This window comes from Hyla sarda, chromosome 4 (assembly GCF_029499605.1).
Source record: "Hyla sarda isolate aHylSar1 chromosome 4, aHylSar1.hap1, whole genome shotgun sequence".
In the NCBI taxonomy this organism is placed as follows: Eukaryota; Metazoa; Chordata; class Amphibia; order Anura; family Hylidae; genus Hyla; species Hyla sarda.
In genome coordinates this window covers 165050818-165068967 of record NC_079192.1, presented here as the reverse complement: position 1 = coordinate 165068967, position 18150 = coordinate 165050818, and the positions used below count along the sequence as shown (strand labels likewise).

General features: G+C 41.6%; 1 protein-coding gene across 4 annotated transcripts in view; it reads left to right on the top strand.

The window, feature by feature from the left end:
- Positions 1–18150, top strand: part of LOC130368644 (long-chain fatty acid transport protein 2-like) — a 320594-nt gene that overhangs the window by 192526 nt on the left and 109918 nt on the right. The window contains exons 1-2 of one of the 4 annotated variants that reach the window (XM_056572598.1): positions 749–821; positions 2365–2444. The exons of 2 other annotated variants lie outside the window; for them this stretch is intronic. The gene's annotated coding sequence lies outside the window, so the exon portion shown is untranslated. Of the gene's footprint in view, positions 1–736; positions 822–2364; positions 2445–18150 lie in introns of those variants that run through there. One more of the 4 variants, XM_056572597.1, reaches the window with a different exon arrangement.

Below are 18150 nucleotides of genomic sequence, written 5' to 3'. Positions count from 1 at the left end.
CATGGAAAAGCACTGTATGTAAAGTATGAATAAAGGCTACCTGACTGCACATCTACAGTGAAGAGTACCAACCTTGTTTTTTACTTTATGTATGTTCCATGTGCTCATGGAACTCATCCTGAAAATGTTAGTTTGGAGCACCCCGCTGGGTACAGGCAGTTACTTGCATAGTCTTGCAATCATACCATACAGCGTCCACTCCTCCTTACGTGAAGTTAATTGGATAAGGACTGTAGCCGACCACTGTATTTACCCTGCGATTATTGGTTTATTTGTTTGTTTTTCTTGTTACATAGTCCTCTCCCCTAGGCTATGCAAACAATACAATTTTTTACCTGATGTTCATGCCCACTATTCTATGTACCAAACACTAATATCTTCTCACACATTACTATGTATCTTGTTTATATGTACTGGTTTACCATACAGTTTTATGCCTTGTATGTGTTTTCTACTAAAAACATGAACGTAAAAAGAAATTTTAAAAGATGTAAAAAATGCATCTCATCCTCTTTTTCAACATCTTTTCCCTACAGCTATTGAAAAAAGAGGCTAAGAGAGCATCGAAAGGCGTCTAATATTGTGCATGTATGAGTGGAAAAGCAATAAAACACATACAAAATAGTTTACCCGCTATACTTTCTTACAGCAACCATTAAGGAAAGCTATTAAAGAATGATAGAAACCTGAAAAATTTCGGCAGTAGCACAAAACAGCTCAGCAAGATAACTGAATACACAGTGTGCATACATAGTGCACCGCCGCATTTCAGAGTCAACGTCACCACAGCTGATCTGCAAGCAGCACATAGCAACATACAGGTACCTAGATGAGATCCATTTTTAACTTCTATCTTTTTTGTTTTGCTGAAATTGTCTTCTATTTCTATGCTAAATAAATAACATAATTTAATTATATAACATTTTTGGACATTCTTTAGAGTGTGTACAAACAAAAATATTTTAAATCACTTTGTAAAGTAAACCTTAGTTCCATTTAAATAATACCCTCATACATAAGGACAACGAGGGACATTCATCATGTTATGCATCTTAGTAAGTCCTGCAGGCTCCCTGGCACACAAATATTTCTGCGACTTGTGTCAAATGTCGGTCCTAAGTCCCATGTGAGGAGGGCGCACCCCTGTCATGCCTGTCCATGTGGGACCGAGCCCCTTTCCAGTCTCCTCCAGGCATCCTTCTCATCTTTACCATTGGCATGAGTAGAGCAGACCTTCTAATGTTGCACATTTTTGCGCAAAAACAATGTGACTCTAGGGAGTCTGTGCCACAGGCACGGCTTAATATCACTTAAAGGTACAAAAAAGTTTAGGCTGTCAAACAAGTGTTGATTGGAATGGAGTTGTGTGAGGCTGGTGACCCAGCATTTTTTTATTTTTATTTTTTTTGCCACTGCAGTTTTTGAGCTAAAGCCAGAAATAGATTTAAAAGGAATCTACTGCTGGATCCACATCTGGCTTTGGCCCAAAAACTGCAATGGCCGTTTAAAAATATAAATAAAACAAAACTGTCATGTGTGACACCAGTCTTTTTCTTATTATTACAACATACAATCTTCTAGTCACACAAAGCTCCATGTAATCCTCTTGACACTTACACAAAAGGACAGGGCCATGTTATTTAAACTCTTGATTAACCGAAAAAGACCATAAACCTGCTTAAAGGAAAAAACTATGTTGTTGGTCTGTTTCCTGACAGGTTTAGTCACATAGTTTAAAGGGAATGTAGAGGTAGATACTGACATAGTTTTTTTTTTTTCTCATCCGTTTCTATTTTCTGATTTATTTCATTTTAGTACAATATTATGAAGGCTGCTATTTTCCTTAAACTGTTTTTAACAGAATTTAAAGAGATTATTTACAGCAGGACCCATGGACTATAGGCAACAAAGGATTAAGATTTTTAAATAGAAGTCATTTACTGATCTGTTTAACTTTCTGGCACCAATTGATCTGAAAAAAATAATAATAATTCTACCGGAGTACCCCTTTAATCCTCTGTTCTCAACATTCTGAAATAAACAGGACCTGTCCCGTTCAGATGAATTGGAGATGTTACTGTGCAATCCCTGTGATCCTTTAAGAGGTCATTCTACAGGGAGAGTGATGCTGATCTCTGCTGTGAATGGTGATGGATCCAGTGTTATCTCTCTACTGGTGTTGCCATTTACTGCACTTCTGAGAAGAAAAGCATCACTGGGAAATGATATGTTCAGAACAGGAAGTTTCAGCTTAGTTTTAAGCATGCTGGCTAGAATGGGAACTGCAATATTTCAGGATTATTATAAATGCAAATCAAAAAATGTTGCAGTATCTTATAATGCCTTTTTTTATTGGACTAACAGAATTTTGTAGAGACAAGCTTTCGGGATCCCTCCCTTTATCAAGTCCAAAGCAAATCTAAGCTCAAAAGCAGAAGACACAGGTTAAATCTCACAAATATGCAGGGGTTAAGACAATAGATGTGGAGAATTCACACTGAGACAGGCCATAAATTGTCCTGCTATAGGAACATAGACTAAATAGACAAGGATGAGAAAAAGGGGGAGGGAGGGAGGGGAGATACTGTAATTAAGCAGAGCAAAAAAGAATCCAGTATAGGATTATTATAAAATACACATAGTAAAATAGAAAATTCTTCAATGGTTCAATGTGAATATTAATGGCATTCATTTTTATCACCCGGGACTCTAAACAGACGCCGTGGGCAGCAGGAAGATCGCGGGGGTCTGCAGCGACGGCTCCCCCGTGATCAGACATCTTATCCCCCTATCCTTTGGATAGGGGATAAGATGTCTATGGGTGGAGTACCCCTTTAAGCAAATAAGAATTGTCCAAAACAGAGGAGCCCTTTTACAAGTAAAGCCCTCTTGCAATGCTGCATCTACCAAGACAATCGCAGATTTGGGACTTAGATGAGACTTATTATAGAGTCGCTTCAATTGTACAACTACATGGGAATAAAGAAAACTTTAATTCTGAGCTCATGGAGTACTGTTTCTCATTGACCCATTTGGTGCATGGAGACAAGGGTTCACACCTATAAAATGTACAGTAAAATGTTTTGCTATAGGTTTGTGTGTGCATATGTTTTAAACATACATGTACAACACACATAGTTTAAGGTGCAAAAAACAAGAGATATGCTGCCTTTAATTGTTGCTTTGTTTTTTTGTTTTTGCAAAAAAGTCCATTAAAGGGGTTGTCCAGGAATAGAAAAACAGAGCTAATTTTCAAAAACAGCTCTCCGTCTGTCTCAAGGTGGGGCGTGTTTTTTCAGCTCAGTTCCATTGAAGTGAGTGGAGCCAAGTTGTAATACTACACACAACCTGGGGATAGAGGTAGAGCTGTTTTTTAAATAAATTAGCTCTGTTTTTCTATTCCTGGATACTAGAGCTGAGCAAACTTTTGAAAAATTCCAAATGGCCGATTTGCCAAATTTTCCGAAAAAATTTGTTTCGGGTTCAATTTATTTTTGGCAAATGTATATTAAAAACGGCTTTTTCTGGCCTACAGAGAACCTCAATAGGGGTGTAGAACACTTTGCTTTGCTCTAACATGCATATGAATGAGTCTGGAGGTGGCATCAGTATAAGGAGACCATATAATGGCTGAATGGCACAGCGTGTAGGTGTTGGCAGCATGAGGAAACCATATAGTGGCTGAATGACACAGCTTGGATGTGGCTGAAGCATGAGGAGGTCATATAGTGTCTGAATGACACAGCGTGGAGGTGTTGGCAGCATGAGGAGACTATATAGTGGCTGAATGACACAGCGTGGAGGTGTTAACAGCATGAGGAGACCATATAGGGACTGAATGACACAGCCTGAAGCTGGCAGCAGCATGAGTAGACACTAGGGCTTCACAATCCCTAAGATTAAAAGATGAATTTTGAAATTTAAATTGAAGATTTATGGTAGCTAGTGCAACCATAAAGGCCCAGGCCCAGCAGCATCAGTAAACCATATATTGGCTGAATGACACAGCCTGGAGGTGGCTGAATCATATGAAGACCCTGTAGTGGCTGAATGCACAGCCTGGAGGTGGCTGAAGCAGGAGGAGACCATATAGTGGCTGAATGGCACAGCCTGGAGTTTGTGGCAGCAGGAGGAGACCATGTAGGGGCTGAATGGCACAGCCTGGAGTTTGTGGCAGCATGAGGAGACCATATAGGGGCTGAATGGCACAGTCTGGAGTTTGTGGCAGCATGAGGAGACCATATAATGGCTGAATGACACAGCATGGAGTTTGTGGCAGCATGAGGAGACCATATAGTGTCTGAATGGCACAGTCTGGAGTTTGTGGCAGCATGAGGAGACCATATAGTGGCTGAATAGCACAGCCTGGAGTTTGTGGCAGCATGAGGAGACCATATAGTGTCTAAATGGCACAGCCTGGAGTTTGTGGCAGCATGAGGAGACCATATAGGGGCTGTATGGCACAGCCTGGAGTTGGGGCAGCATGAGGAGACCATATAATGGCTGAATGGCACAGAATGGAGTTGGCGGCAGATGAGGAGACAATAGGGCCTCACAATCTCTAAGAATAAAAGATGAATTTTGAATTTTTCATTGAAGATGTATGGTATCTAGTGCTACCATAAACATATATAGGTAATGTCCTAGGCCCAGCAGCATCACTAAAGCATGTAGTTGCAAAATAACACAGACTAGAGCTGGCAGTAGCATGAGTTCACAAGAGGGCTTCACAACCCCTAAGATTAATTGATGAATTTTGAAATTTCCATTGAAGATGTATGGTACCTAGTGCTATGATAAACAAATATAGGTAATGTCCTAGGACCAGCATATTAAAAACGGCTTTTTCTGGCCTACAGAGAACCTCAATAGGGGTGTAGAACACTTTGCTTTGCTCTAACATGCATATGAATGAGTCTGGAGGTGGCATCAGTATAAGGAGACCATATAATGGCTGAATGGCACAGCGTGTAGGTGTTGGCAGCATGAGGAAACCATATAGTGGCTGAATGACACAGCTTGGATGTGGCTGAAGCATGAGGAGGTCATATAGTGTCTGAATGACACAGCGTGGAGGTGTTGGCAGCATGAGGAGACTATATAATGGCTGAATGACACAGCGTGGAGGTGTTAACAGCATGAGGAGACCATATAGGGACTGAATGACACAGCCTGGAGCTGGCAGCAGCATGAGTAGACACTAGGGCTTCACAATCCCTAAGATTAAAAGATGAATTTTGAAATTTAAATTGAAGATTTATGGTAGCTAGTGCAACCATAAAGGCCCAGGCCCAGCAGCATCAGTAAACCATATATTGGCTGAATGACACAGCCTGGAGGTGGCTGAATCATATGAAGACCCTGTAGTGGCTGAATGCACAGCCTGGAGGTGGCTGAAGCAGGAGGAGACCATATAGTGGCTGAATGGCACAGCCTGGAGTTTGTGGCAGCAGGAGGAGACCATGTAGGGGCTGAATGGCACAGCCTGGAGTTTGTGGCAGCATGAGGAGACCATATAGGGGCTGAATGGCACAGTCTGGAGTTTGTGGCAGCATGAGGAGACCATATAATGGCTGAATGACACAGCATGGAGTTTGTGGCAGCATGAGGAGACCATATAGTGTCTGAATGGCACAGTCTGGAGTTTGTGGCAGCATGAGGAGACCATATAGTGGCTGAATAGCACAGCCTGGAGTTTGTGGCAGCATGAGGAGACCATATAGTGTCTAAATGGCACAGCCTGGAGTTTGTGGCAGCATGAGGAGACCATATAGGGGCTGTATGGCACAGCCTGGAGTTAGGGCAGCATGAGGAGACCATATAATGGCTGAATGGCACAGAATGGAGTTGGCGGCAGATGAGGAGACAATAGGGCCTCACAATCTCTAAGAATAAAAGATGAATTTTGAATTTTTCATTGAAGATGTATGGTATCTAGTGCTACCATAAACATATATAGGTAATGTCCTAGGCCCAGCAGCATCACTAAAGCATGTAGTTGCAAAATAACACAGACTAGAGCTGGCAGTAGCATGAGTTCACAAGAGGGCTTCACAACCCCTAAGATTAATTGATGAATTTTGAAATTTCCATTGAAGATGTATGGTACCTAGTGCTATGATAAACAAATATAGGTAATGTCCTAGGACCAGCATCATCACTAAAGCAGTAGTTGCTGAATTACACAGACTGGAGCTGGCTGAAGCATCAGAAAAAACATAATTTGGATGAATGGTACAGCCTGGAGGTGGCTGAAGCATCAGTAAAACATATATTGGATGAATGGCACAGCCTGGAGGTGTTGGCAGCATTAAAGAGACCATATAGTGGCTGAATGACACAGCGTGGAGGTGTTGGCAGCATGAGGAGACCATATAGTTGCCGAATGACTCAGCCTGGAGCTGGAAGCAGCATGAGTAGACACTAGGGTTTCACAATCCCTAAGATTAAAAGATGAATTTTGAAATTTAAATAGAAGATTTATGGTAGCTAGTGCTACCATAAAACATTTTTTGAGGCCCAGGCCCATCAGCATCAGTAAACCATATATTGGCTGAATGACACAGCCTGGAGGTGGCTGAATCATGAAGAGACCATATAATGGATGAATGGCACAACCTGGAGTTGGCTGAAGCATGTGGAGACCATATAGTGTCTGAATGACACAGCCTGGAGTTGGCTGAAGCATAAGGAAACCATTGAAATTTAAGATTTTGAAATTTAAATTTAAGATTTTGAAATTTAAATTGAGGGTTTGAAACTGAAATTTAAACTCCCAAGTTTTAGTGTACCAGGCCCCTACGTGTGGGTACAAAGGACCAAATTTAACAAGGAGTCACATGTCAAATGGCAGCACAATGACAGAGCCTGGAGGTGGCATCAGTATGAGGAGACCATATAGTGGCTGAATGACTGCCTGAAGTTTGTGGCAGCATGAAGAGACCATATAGTGGCTGAATGGCAAAGCCTGGAGTTGGCTGAAGCATGAGGAGACCATATAGTGGCTGAACAGCACAGCCTGGAGGTGGCTGAAGCATGAGGATACCATATAGTGGCTGAATGACACAGCCTGGAGGTGGCAGCAGCATCAGGAGTCCTGAAAGTGACCCTAATACAGAGGAATTTCTGAAACTGGGAACCAGCACCTTAATTGTGTTTTGCGGTATCCATGGCAGCACAATGAAAGAGCCTGGAGGTGTAGCATCAGCATGAGGGCATCATAGAGCAGCACAATTAGAGAGCCTGGAGGTGGCAGCATCAGCATGAAAAGACCATAGAGCAGCACAATTAGAGAGCCTGGAGGTGGCAGCATCAACATGAGGAGACCATATGACAGCACAATGACAGTGCCTGGTGGTGGTAGCATCAGCATGAGGAGACCATAGAGCAGCACAATTAGAGAGCTTGGAGGTGGCAGCATCAGCATGAGGAGACCATATGGCGGCACAATGACAGTGCCTGGAGGTGGTAGCATCAGCATGAGGAGACCATATGGCGGCACAATGACAGAGCCTGGAGGTGGTAGCATTAGCATGAGGAGACCATAGAGCAATACAATGACAGAGCCTTGAGGTGGCAGCAGCAGCATGAGGGCCATGCCAAGTGAGGGTTGAGTCTGAGGAACCCACCGACTGTTGACTGGGGGTGTCGGATGTCACTTGGGATGAAGTGGATGACCGAGTGAACCGATCAATCATGGCTGCTGGGTTGCTGGTCGAGACACAACTGCTAGCTGACACTGGGAGCTCAGACCTATCGCTGCCACTCCGGCTGCCACACGCCCCTACTCTGCTGTGACCTCTGCATGCGCCCGATGAATTTAAGCCTCTGCCACTCCACTGTGCACGTCTTGGCACTACTCTGCCTGACATACTTATATCCGTATATCAGGGGAGTACAATATACTGCACTACGCTTAAAAAAAGTATTTGTCTAGAACAGCAGCAGGTGTGTACTATTAGCTGTCCTTTCACAGTATATAGGCCCTTGACAGATTAACAGGTACAAAATAGTACACTACTTAGATGTAGGTATGTGGTTTGCACTTATGCGCTATTACAAAAATGCGCTACAGTACACTTAAAAAATAATCTGAGTACAACACCAGCCAGTGAGGACTTTTGTCTGGACTTTCACAGTATGTAGGCCCTTGACAGATTAACAGGTACAAAATAGTACACTATTTAGATGTAGGTATGTGGTATCAGGTATGTACTTATGAGGGCAGAAAAATGCAGTACAGTACACTTAAAAAAACATGTTTAAGTAAAATACCAGCCGGTGGTTACTTTTGCCTGGACTTTCACAGTATCTAGGCCCACGACAGATTAGCAGGTAAAAAATAGTATACTACTTGGAGATGTAGGGATGTGGTATGCACTTATGAGGGCAGAAAAATTAGCTACAGTACGCTTAAAAATGCCATATTTTTGTAAAACACCGGCCGGTGATTACTTTTGCCTGGACTTTGACAGTATCTAGGCTCTTGACAGATTAACAGGTACAAAATAGTATACTACTTAGATGTATGTATGTGGTATGCACTTATGAGGGCAGAAAAATGTGGTACAGTACACAACAGCAGTACATAACCGTGCTGCAGCACAAAAAAAAGCTGTGTACTAAACACAAAATTGCGCTCTGTCAAGGAATATTAGGAATGGACTGCTGGGTATTATACCGTCTACAGACTAGTATAACCAGCAGATGATTTGTTGTGGAACAAAGACACAGAAAAATGATTCCTGCCTCCTCTGCTCTGCTAAGGTTTATGAAGTTGAGGCAGCTTTTTGAAATGTATGAGGCAACAAACAGCTATTTGCCCCTCTCTGTAATACAATGCTGATGAAAGTGATTGGTAGGTTAATGGCTGCAGTAGCCTTCCCTTCCTGCCTTCCCAGCGTTCCTCGCCCCATGTACTGACATGTGGATCTGCCATTTTAGATGCCCTGGAGACTGGACCACAGTAAATGGAGTTTAATGAAGTGATTTGCGCCATAGAATTCGCTCACCTCTACTGGATACCCCCTTTAAGTCTATGAATATGTTTGCATACATCAAAAAAGATCTCTACAATGTACATATGGGGTAGTTGTGAACCTTGCCTTATTTTTAAGGAAATACTTCATGAGAAAAAGTATGCAAATTGGCTCTGCTACACAGTGAACCGGAAAGCTTTGTGGCATTTTTCTTTCCAACACCAACTCTTAATAGCATAGATATGTGCAGGAATAGGAGGTAATGTGATCACCGTGTCACCATGGCAAAGTTAGGTTACTTGGGACTGTATTAAAGTCATTTCAGTAGGAAAAAGGATTTATAGCTATGTTAATAGTTTCTACAGTCACTGTTGTTTTCTAATAAATACTGAAGAATTACTAAGGCATGCATGGGGTTAAATAGACTGAATAAACTGTGTATACAAGATGTGCACCCTGGTAATAAATCACAATAGACACAGCACACCTTTTATGTACTTTTCATTCTGTCAACATGTTGCTTATGTCATCTGAGTCATCTGAAAAATGAGAGGTTTGTCAAAGAGGAAAAATATGCTTAAAATGTATTTTGCCACTTACTTTTAGGTTACCAAAGGTAACCCAAAAAAAACTTTTCTTCCCGTATACCAAATTATAGCGATTAAAAGTGCAATCTTTATTGATCTGAATCCGCACATTAATAATGTCAAAGTGCCATATTATCCTGTCTATATAAAAATATCCTGACCAGCCAGTCTATGGAATGTACTCAGTTTGTACAAATGCAGGGAGCCTGCAGGAACACCCGTGCTCTTGGAAATATAGGACAATCGCACACAGTTTAAAACCAATTTCACACGGCCCCCCCTTGACATGTTTCACTAGCAAAGTAGCTTTATCAAGAGGGAAGAGTGCCCTTGAGCTGCAGCATCAAAACGGTATCCCCCAACATAGTCTGATTTGCAACGTTTCCACACATTGGAATTCCACCATCCATATGTTGGACCGACTATACGAACAAAGAAAAGCCATCACCAATATCTTGATGAACCAAGCGAATAGGGGGACTCCCCTGTGTAACTTCAATGTGAACCAGTGGCAGCTTATACGTGACATCTGCCATTTGCTCAGGCCCTTTGAGGAAGCCACATTATTAGTCAGTTGCCAGGATTACGGGATGAACAACGTCATTCCACTGTTTTATCTACTACAACACGTGTTGGAAACAATGGCTGGTCAGGGGACTGGAGATGTGGTGCCTACATCTCACGACCACATGAGCCCTGTGGGGGCTGAACTGGAGATTTAGGAGGAGGGGGAGGGGCACAGTGGAGCACAGTTTAGGTTTTGTGAAATGGGCTGATTTTCTAGTCATTTGACAGGAGAGGAGGAGCAGCTAGAGTAGCTAGAGGGTTATGAGGAAGGTGGGACAAAGGACGCAGACACATCATTGCAGTATGCGGTGGAGATGGAGGCAGGGAGTCACTCCAAGTCACTTGCACAAATGGCACAATGCATGCTCACTTTCTTGCAAAGTGACCGCCAAAATGTCACCATTCGGCAGCGGGATGACTTCTGGCTCTCCACCTTATTGGACCTTCGCTACCTGCACAAAATGGGGAGGACAAACTGACCTACTACAGAGACATCCTACATGGTCAGTTGGCCGTTGCCTATCGGCGCCATCGTCCATCCTCTCGCAGGTCTCACTTGGGGGGGGGGGGGTCCTCTGCGCTCACCTTCCACTGCCATGGCTGCTGGGGAGAGGTGGGGTGGCAGTATCAGTATCAGCTCCATCAGCAGCAGCCTGACTCTACAGTTGCTGATCAGTAGCTTTCTTCTCCCACATAGTGAAGCAACTCATCAGCAGCAGGTAGACCTGAACCAGCAGGTGGTGGCATACCTTGACATGACCCTGCCAACACACCTTGAAGATCTACTGGACTTCTGGGCAGCCAAACTTGATTTGTGGCTGCAACTAGCAGAATTTGCCCTGGAAAAGCTGTCCTGTCCTGCCAGTAGTGTGCCATCAGAGCGGGTGTTTAGTGCAGCAGGGCCAATAGTAACCCCAAGGAGAAATCGTCTGTCCACAAAAAATGTGGAGAGACTGACCTTTGTCAAGATAAATCAGGCATGATAAGCCAGAATTTCCACCCACCAATGCCTGATGCATCAGAGTAGATCGACCATGGTGCCACACCAACACTTCACAAATATGGAAACATATTTAAGGCGCAGCTCCCCAGTTACAGGCATTCCTCCGCACCAGACCACAAGTATTGAGGATATGCATTACGCAAAACTTAACTTTTCATAATATTCTTAGGATAAAAATAAAATATATGTACCCAAAATTTCAAAGGAAAGGTGTGCAAAAACCACCATGTGCCACCTACATCACCAAGTATTGATGTGATGCAAAGACCTCTAAAAGGTGGGAGGGAACAATGTATGGTCCATTGTAACCGGTGGGGGTAAAAACTTCCCCCGTAAGGCCTTACACATTATTAATTCTCTTCTTGGCAAGTGTTACTCGCCCTAAAAAGTGCGGCCCCACACAGGATCCTCTCCCTTTTTCCCCCAACAAACACTGCCATTTCCCAGGGTTTTTAGGAGGAAATAGAGAAAGTTTCCTGTGTGTGGGGCTGCCCTTTTTAGGGTAAGTAACACTTGACAAGAAGGGAATTAATAGAGGGAGAGTAGGGCCTTACAAGAGAAGTTTTTACCCCCACCTGCTACAATGGACAATACGTTGTTCCCTTCCATCTTTTCGAGGAAAGTGTTACTTGTCTTAAAAAGGGCGGCCCCACACAGGAACCAATCCCTATTTCCATCTAAAAACCCTGGGAAATGGCAGTGTTTGTAGGTGGAAATATGGAGAGGTTCCTGTGTGGGGCCACCCTTTTTAGGGCAAGTAACACTTGCCAAGAAGGGAATTAATAATGCAAGAGTGGGGCCTTATAGGTGCAGTTTGTACCCCCACTGGTTACAATGGACCATACGATGTTCCTTTCCACCTTTTAGAGGTCTTTGCCTCATATCAATACTTAGTGGTGAAGGTGGCACATGGTGTTTTTTGCATACCTTTCCTTTTGTTTGATTTAAAAAGAAATGTGGGGTCCATATATTTTATCCTAAGCATATAATTGTTACGTTTTACGTACTCCATATCCTCAATACTTACTTGTGCACACTAACACTTTTACAAAAGAGATCGTTTTCTTCTGCCTACCTGCCTCAGCTACTATTCTGATCCTACCACCCGCCTGATGCCACACATCTGATGCCAAGTTCTCCTGTATTCACCCACCTTCTTCACAGGGTACTGGTATTGCCACCCACTGTACCACTCTGTCACTGGGTCACTTTCAGGACTCCTGATGCTGCTGCCACTGCCATGCTGTGTCATTCAGCCACTATATGGTCTCCTCATGATGCCACCACCTCCACGCTGTGTCATTCAGGCACTATATGGTCTCCTCATACTGATACCACCTCCACGCTGTCATTGTGCCGCTCTGCAACAGTGATTCTAATAGTGATGCCTGTGATCTGCATGTCATACTGAATAACTGTATTATTTCACTAACCCAGCACACACCCTATGCGTGTTACAGCAAGGCAAAGTGTTCTACACCCCTATTGAGGCTCTCCGTAAGCCAGAAATAGCCATTTTTAATAACGATTCCCCACAAATTAATTTGGCCCGAAACAAATTTTTGGGGAGAATTTGTCAAATCGGCCAAATCTAATTTTTCTAAAATTCGCTCATCTCTACTTATCATGACTGCCTTTTTATGCCATTCTAATGAGAAAGATACACCAAATTTATGAAGCATAGCCTCTTGAAAAATGTTACTCTTTCTTCTCTATCTGTCCATTACCACAGTTTGATTTCTATGCCAGCTGGAATATGTTTCTGGCATAAATAAAAGTAAATCTAGTCAGTGGGAGGCTGCACCCCTCCAGCCCAGAACCAGCAACTATTCAAAAAAGATGATAAGAGTGTCCTCAGGATGTGTGTGGTATTGCAACTCAGTTCCATTAAAGTGAATGGGGCCAAGTTGTTATCTCACACACAACCTGAGGACAGATGTGGTGCTGTTTTTAAAACAACTCAACTCTGTTGAGTAAAGTAAAAAAATATATATTGAAACAAAATACAGGGAAAGCACTCATCACTCTTCTTTGTTATCTTTCTTTTCCTCTTTATTCAGGTGATATTCACATAGTAAAGTGCATAGTGTATGCAGGTCAAGCTGCGGGCGACAGCGCCGGGAAGTCCTTAGAACCGGTTCTACTATGTGAATATCACCTGAATAAAGAGCAAAAGATAGATAACTAAGAAGAGTGGTGAGTGCTTTCCCTGCATTTCTTTTTCAATATACTGTTGTTTGGAAGCGCTTTGTGCATTAACGGAGTGAGCACCACCTGTCTCTTAAACGAACTTCCAGTCTATTCATGTTTGCTGTTTGCTGTTGTATAATGCCAAGCCAGGCTTAACATATGCAGTGCCAGACGAACTGTTTTTTATACATGCAAAAAAAAAAATATATATATATCCTTTATTCGGAATTCTAAAACATACAGGTGGATCAAAATGAGACAAAATTATAAGCAATACCAAGCCCCATTTATATCCCGCACCTCACACGTGACAATCCAATTCTAAACATGCCCATATGATGTCATATCATTGAATGCATATTCAGCAAAAAATTAATAAATAGAAAGACGTAAAGATACAGGTACGGAACATGCATATATCTACAGCATGTATCTACAGCACCACCATACAGGGAGCTCAATAAATATAAGATATATCATTTCTATAATTGAGGCCAAACGGGAAGCATGTCTCAAGGCATAATATCCAAAATGCCTCCAATCTAAATACCTGCTTATTCCAGTCACCTCGTCTACGTGGTGGGCACACCCTTTCAATACCAGTATAACCTGACATTGATCTGACATTTCTTCTGGTTACATCAGGTAACCAGAGGAAATGGCTTTGATTTCAATAACTGCAATTAAAAACCAGAATGTGTGAACATAGCTTAACAGTAGTTGTTAAAGGTCTGTAAATATTCATTGACAATGATGTTAAGGGGTCAGACTATAAAAAGTTTTTGGTAGCAGTAATTATCATTATGACACCTCATTTATGTACGTTGAATAACACTGTAAATAAGACAAAATCCAGCTCACCAAATCCAACCTAATTCATAAGGCAAGGCAGTGCATGGAGCAGTGTTTCCCTACCAGGGTGCCAAAGGCTGTCCGGGCATACTGGTAGTTGTAGTTTTACAACAGCTGAAGACACCATGTTTTGGAAACACTGGCATGAAGAGAGCATGCTTACTTGGTACCGTGTATCACAGGAAAAGTCAGCCAACAATGAAATATTCTAAAAAAAATCTCAAAGTTTTATTTCACATGATTAATAACTGTTTGAAGACTCAAAAACATCCCTTGGAGGCACAAGTACGTTACTCATAGCGCATCTGACATACAGTAAACTCCTGTTATAAAGGGCACATGCCACAATTCAACAGTATCTGTACTCTAGTTAGGGTCTATTCACACGGCAGAATTTCCGCACATCCGCACCAATTCCGCTTCCGCATTCATTCAGGTGGTTTCTGGCTTGTGCAGATTTTTATGTGCAATTGGTGCGGAATCCATGTAGAATCCACAGGCGGAAATTCCGAAGTGTGAATGGGATTCCGGAATCCCATAGAAGTCTATTGGTCTTTAATTTGAGGTGGAATTCGCATGTGAATTTTTTTTCTGCGGACTCCACACGGAATGCATAGCTGTCTATGAGGTGGCACATTCCTGTGCGGTCTTAGCTTTGGCATGCCGGCGAACGTAGTTTGTGGAATGTCCGCACAGAGATTCTCTGTGCAGATATTCCAGCATGTGAACATAGCCTAAGGGGTTAAGACAGGGATTTCTTGTACAATAGACCAAGGTAACTGGTTCGAAACACACTAGAACTTCATTGGGTACCACGTCATACTTCATTGTTCTGCAGTAGCACTGCAGGGAAATTGAACACCAAGTTCCTGGGTCTACTGCAAGTGACAGCATATTGCTGAGGGTTCAGATATATAATACATTTTAAATAGTAAACATTAAAGGAGATATGCAGCATAAAACTTTTATTTATTTGTTTTTGCAGCCCGGGCACAGGGGGACATAAAAGTTTTATGTTGCATATCTTCTTTAAAGGGAATGTATTGCCTAGATTTTTTTCCTGATTAGCTCCAGATACTGATAGTTAGGAGTTGTCCCATTGACATGAATAGGAAAGGCTTCTGGGAGTGACTTTTTCAAGAGGTCATTCCACATGGAGGGGGAGGCTGAGCTCTGAGCTTTAGCTGTTATTTGGATCCTTTCTTATGTATACACTGCTGTCACCATCCACTGTAATGCAGTACTGATCACTTTCCAGTAACCTCTTCCTTATAATCACAAACAGGAACAGGAAGTCTCAGCTTATTTTTAGGCTTAAGATATTTTTAGGCTTAAGATATTGATAGTAATATGGAAAATAAGAAAAAGAACACTGAAAATTCTTAAAAAATATGCTTAACATTAAAACTTAATTTAAACAATGGACCATTTTCTGATGACACTTTCCCTTTAAGAAAGGAATAAACTTTTTCCCATCCAATTATGTAAACAACAGTCTATATGTTCTTCATGGGCTTTAACCCCTTAGTGAACAAGCCTATTTGGGCTTTTTTCACTAGTTTTCTAAATAGTTCTCTACAATTTAGTTTTTTCAAGTTATATGGGATTATGTATTTTTTTTCATAATGGATGTGATGATACTAAATATGTATAGATTTTTTTAATTGATTTTATAGAAAAAAAAGGCAAATTTATGCAAATAGTTGTTTTTTTTTTGGGGGGGGGGGGGTGTTGAATTGTTTAATTAACCCCTTAAGGACCAGGGGTTTTTACGTTTTTGCACTTTCATTTTTTTCCCCTTACCTTAAAAAAATCATAACTCTTTCAATTTTGCACCTAAAAATCAATATTATGGCTTATTTTTTGTGCCATTAATTCTACTTTTTAATGACATCAGTCATTTTACCCAAAAATCTACGGCGAAACGGGAACAAAAATCATTGTGAGACAAAATTGGAAAAAAACGCCATTTTGTAATTTTGGGGGCTTCTGTTTCTACACAGTAAATTTTTCAGTACAAATGACACCTTCTCTTTATTCTGTAGGTCCATACGATTAAATTGATACCCTACTTATATAGGTTTGATTTTGTCGTACTTCTGAAAAAAATCATAACTACATGCAGGAAAATTTATACGTTTAAAATTGTCATATTCTGACCCCTATAACTTCTTTATTTTTCCGCGTATGGGGCGGTATGAGGGCTCATTTTTTGCGCCGTGATCTGAAGTTTTTAGCGGTATCATTTTTGTATTTATGTGACTTGTTGATTGCTTTTTATTAATTTTTTCATGATATAAAAAGTGACCAAAAATACGTTATTTTGGACTTTGGATTTTTTTTGCGCGTACACCATTGACCGTGCGGTTTAATTAATGATATATTTTTATAATTCAGACATTTCTGCATGCGGCGATACCACAAATGTTTATTTTTATTCACACAGTTTTTTTTTTTTAAATGGGAAAAGGGGGTGATTCAAACTTTTATTAGGAGAGGTGTTAAATGATCTTTACTCACTTTTTTTTTTTTTTCACTTTTTTCCCATAGGGACCTATAACACTGCACACACTGATCTTTTACATTGATCAATAGTTTCTCATAAGAAACCACTGATCGATGATTCTGCTGCTTGACTGCTCATGCCTGGATCTCAGGCACTGAGCAGTCATACGGTGATCGGACACCAGGAGGCAAGGTAGGAGACCCTCCTCATGTCCCACAGCTGTTCGGGATGCCACGATTTCGCCGCGGACATCCCGAACAGCCCCCTGAGCTAACCGTCAGTGATTTACTTTCACTTTAGACGCGGCGTTCAACTTTGAACGCCGCGTCTAAAGGGTTAACAGTGTGCGGCACCGCGATATAGAAAGGGAAAGGATTTAGGACTTACTGGTACGTCCTTGGTCCTTAAGTATTTAAAGGGGTACGCCGGTGGAAACATTTTTTTTTTTAAATTAACTGGTGTCAGAAGGTTAAACAAATTTGTAAATGACTTCTATTAAAAAATCTTAATCCTTCCAGTACTTATTAACTGCTGAATACTACATAGGAAATTATTTTCTTTTTGGAACACAGTGCTTTCTGCTGACATCATGACCACAGTGCTCTCTGCTGATATATCTGTCCATTTTAGGAACTGTCCAGAGCAGCATATGTTTGCTATGGGGATTTTCTCCTACTCTTGACAGTTCTTAAAATGGACATGGAGGTGTCAGCAGAGAGCACTGTGGTCATGATGTGAGCAGAGAGCTCTGTGTTCCAAAAAGAAAATAATTTCCTATGTAGTATTCAGCAGCTAATAAGTACTTGAAGGATTAAGATTTTTAATAGAAGTAATTTACAAATCTGTTTAACTTTCTGGCACCAGTTGATAAAAAAAATAAAAAAGTTTTCCACCGGAGTACCCCTTTAAACTTTTTTTTTCTAAGTAGTGCCTGGAGTGTAGTGTTTTCTGATTGCTTGTATAATGTACTACACTACCACAATAGTGCAATGTATTGAGCCTGTTAGCATTATGTTGCACATGGAAGGTTGGGAGTCTTCAAGTGGAAACCTATTGACAATCTGCAATCGTGTCACTGGGCTGCTGATGGGAACACGGAACACCACAGATGCCTTTGGACGCCGTGGTCATAATTTGGCCGCTGGTCACTTACCATGCTTGCCAGCGCATGTCATGTTTGCTGCTCCGTTCCTCCGCGTTGCTTTCCAATGGGCGCACGTACGGGACGGGGCAATTGCCCCGTTTCCCATCATACACAAACACACTGTACACATTACATACTGTACATGCATCACACACACATACTGTACACATTACATATTCTACATGCATGCTTCATACACACAACACACTGTACATATTACATACTGTACATGCATCATACACATACAACACACTGTACACATTACATACTGTACATGAATCAAACACACATACTGTACACATTACTTACTGTAGATGCATCAT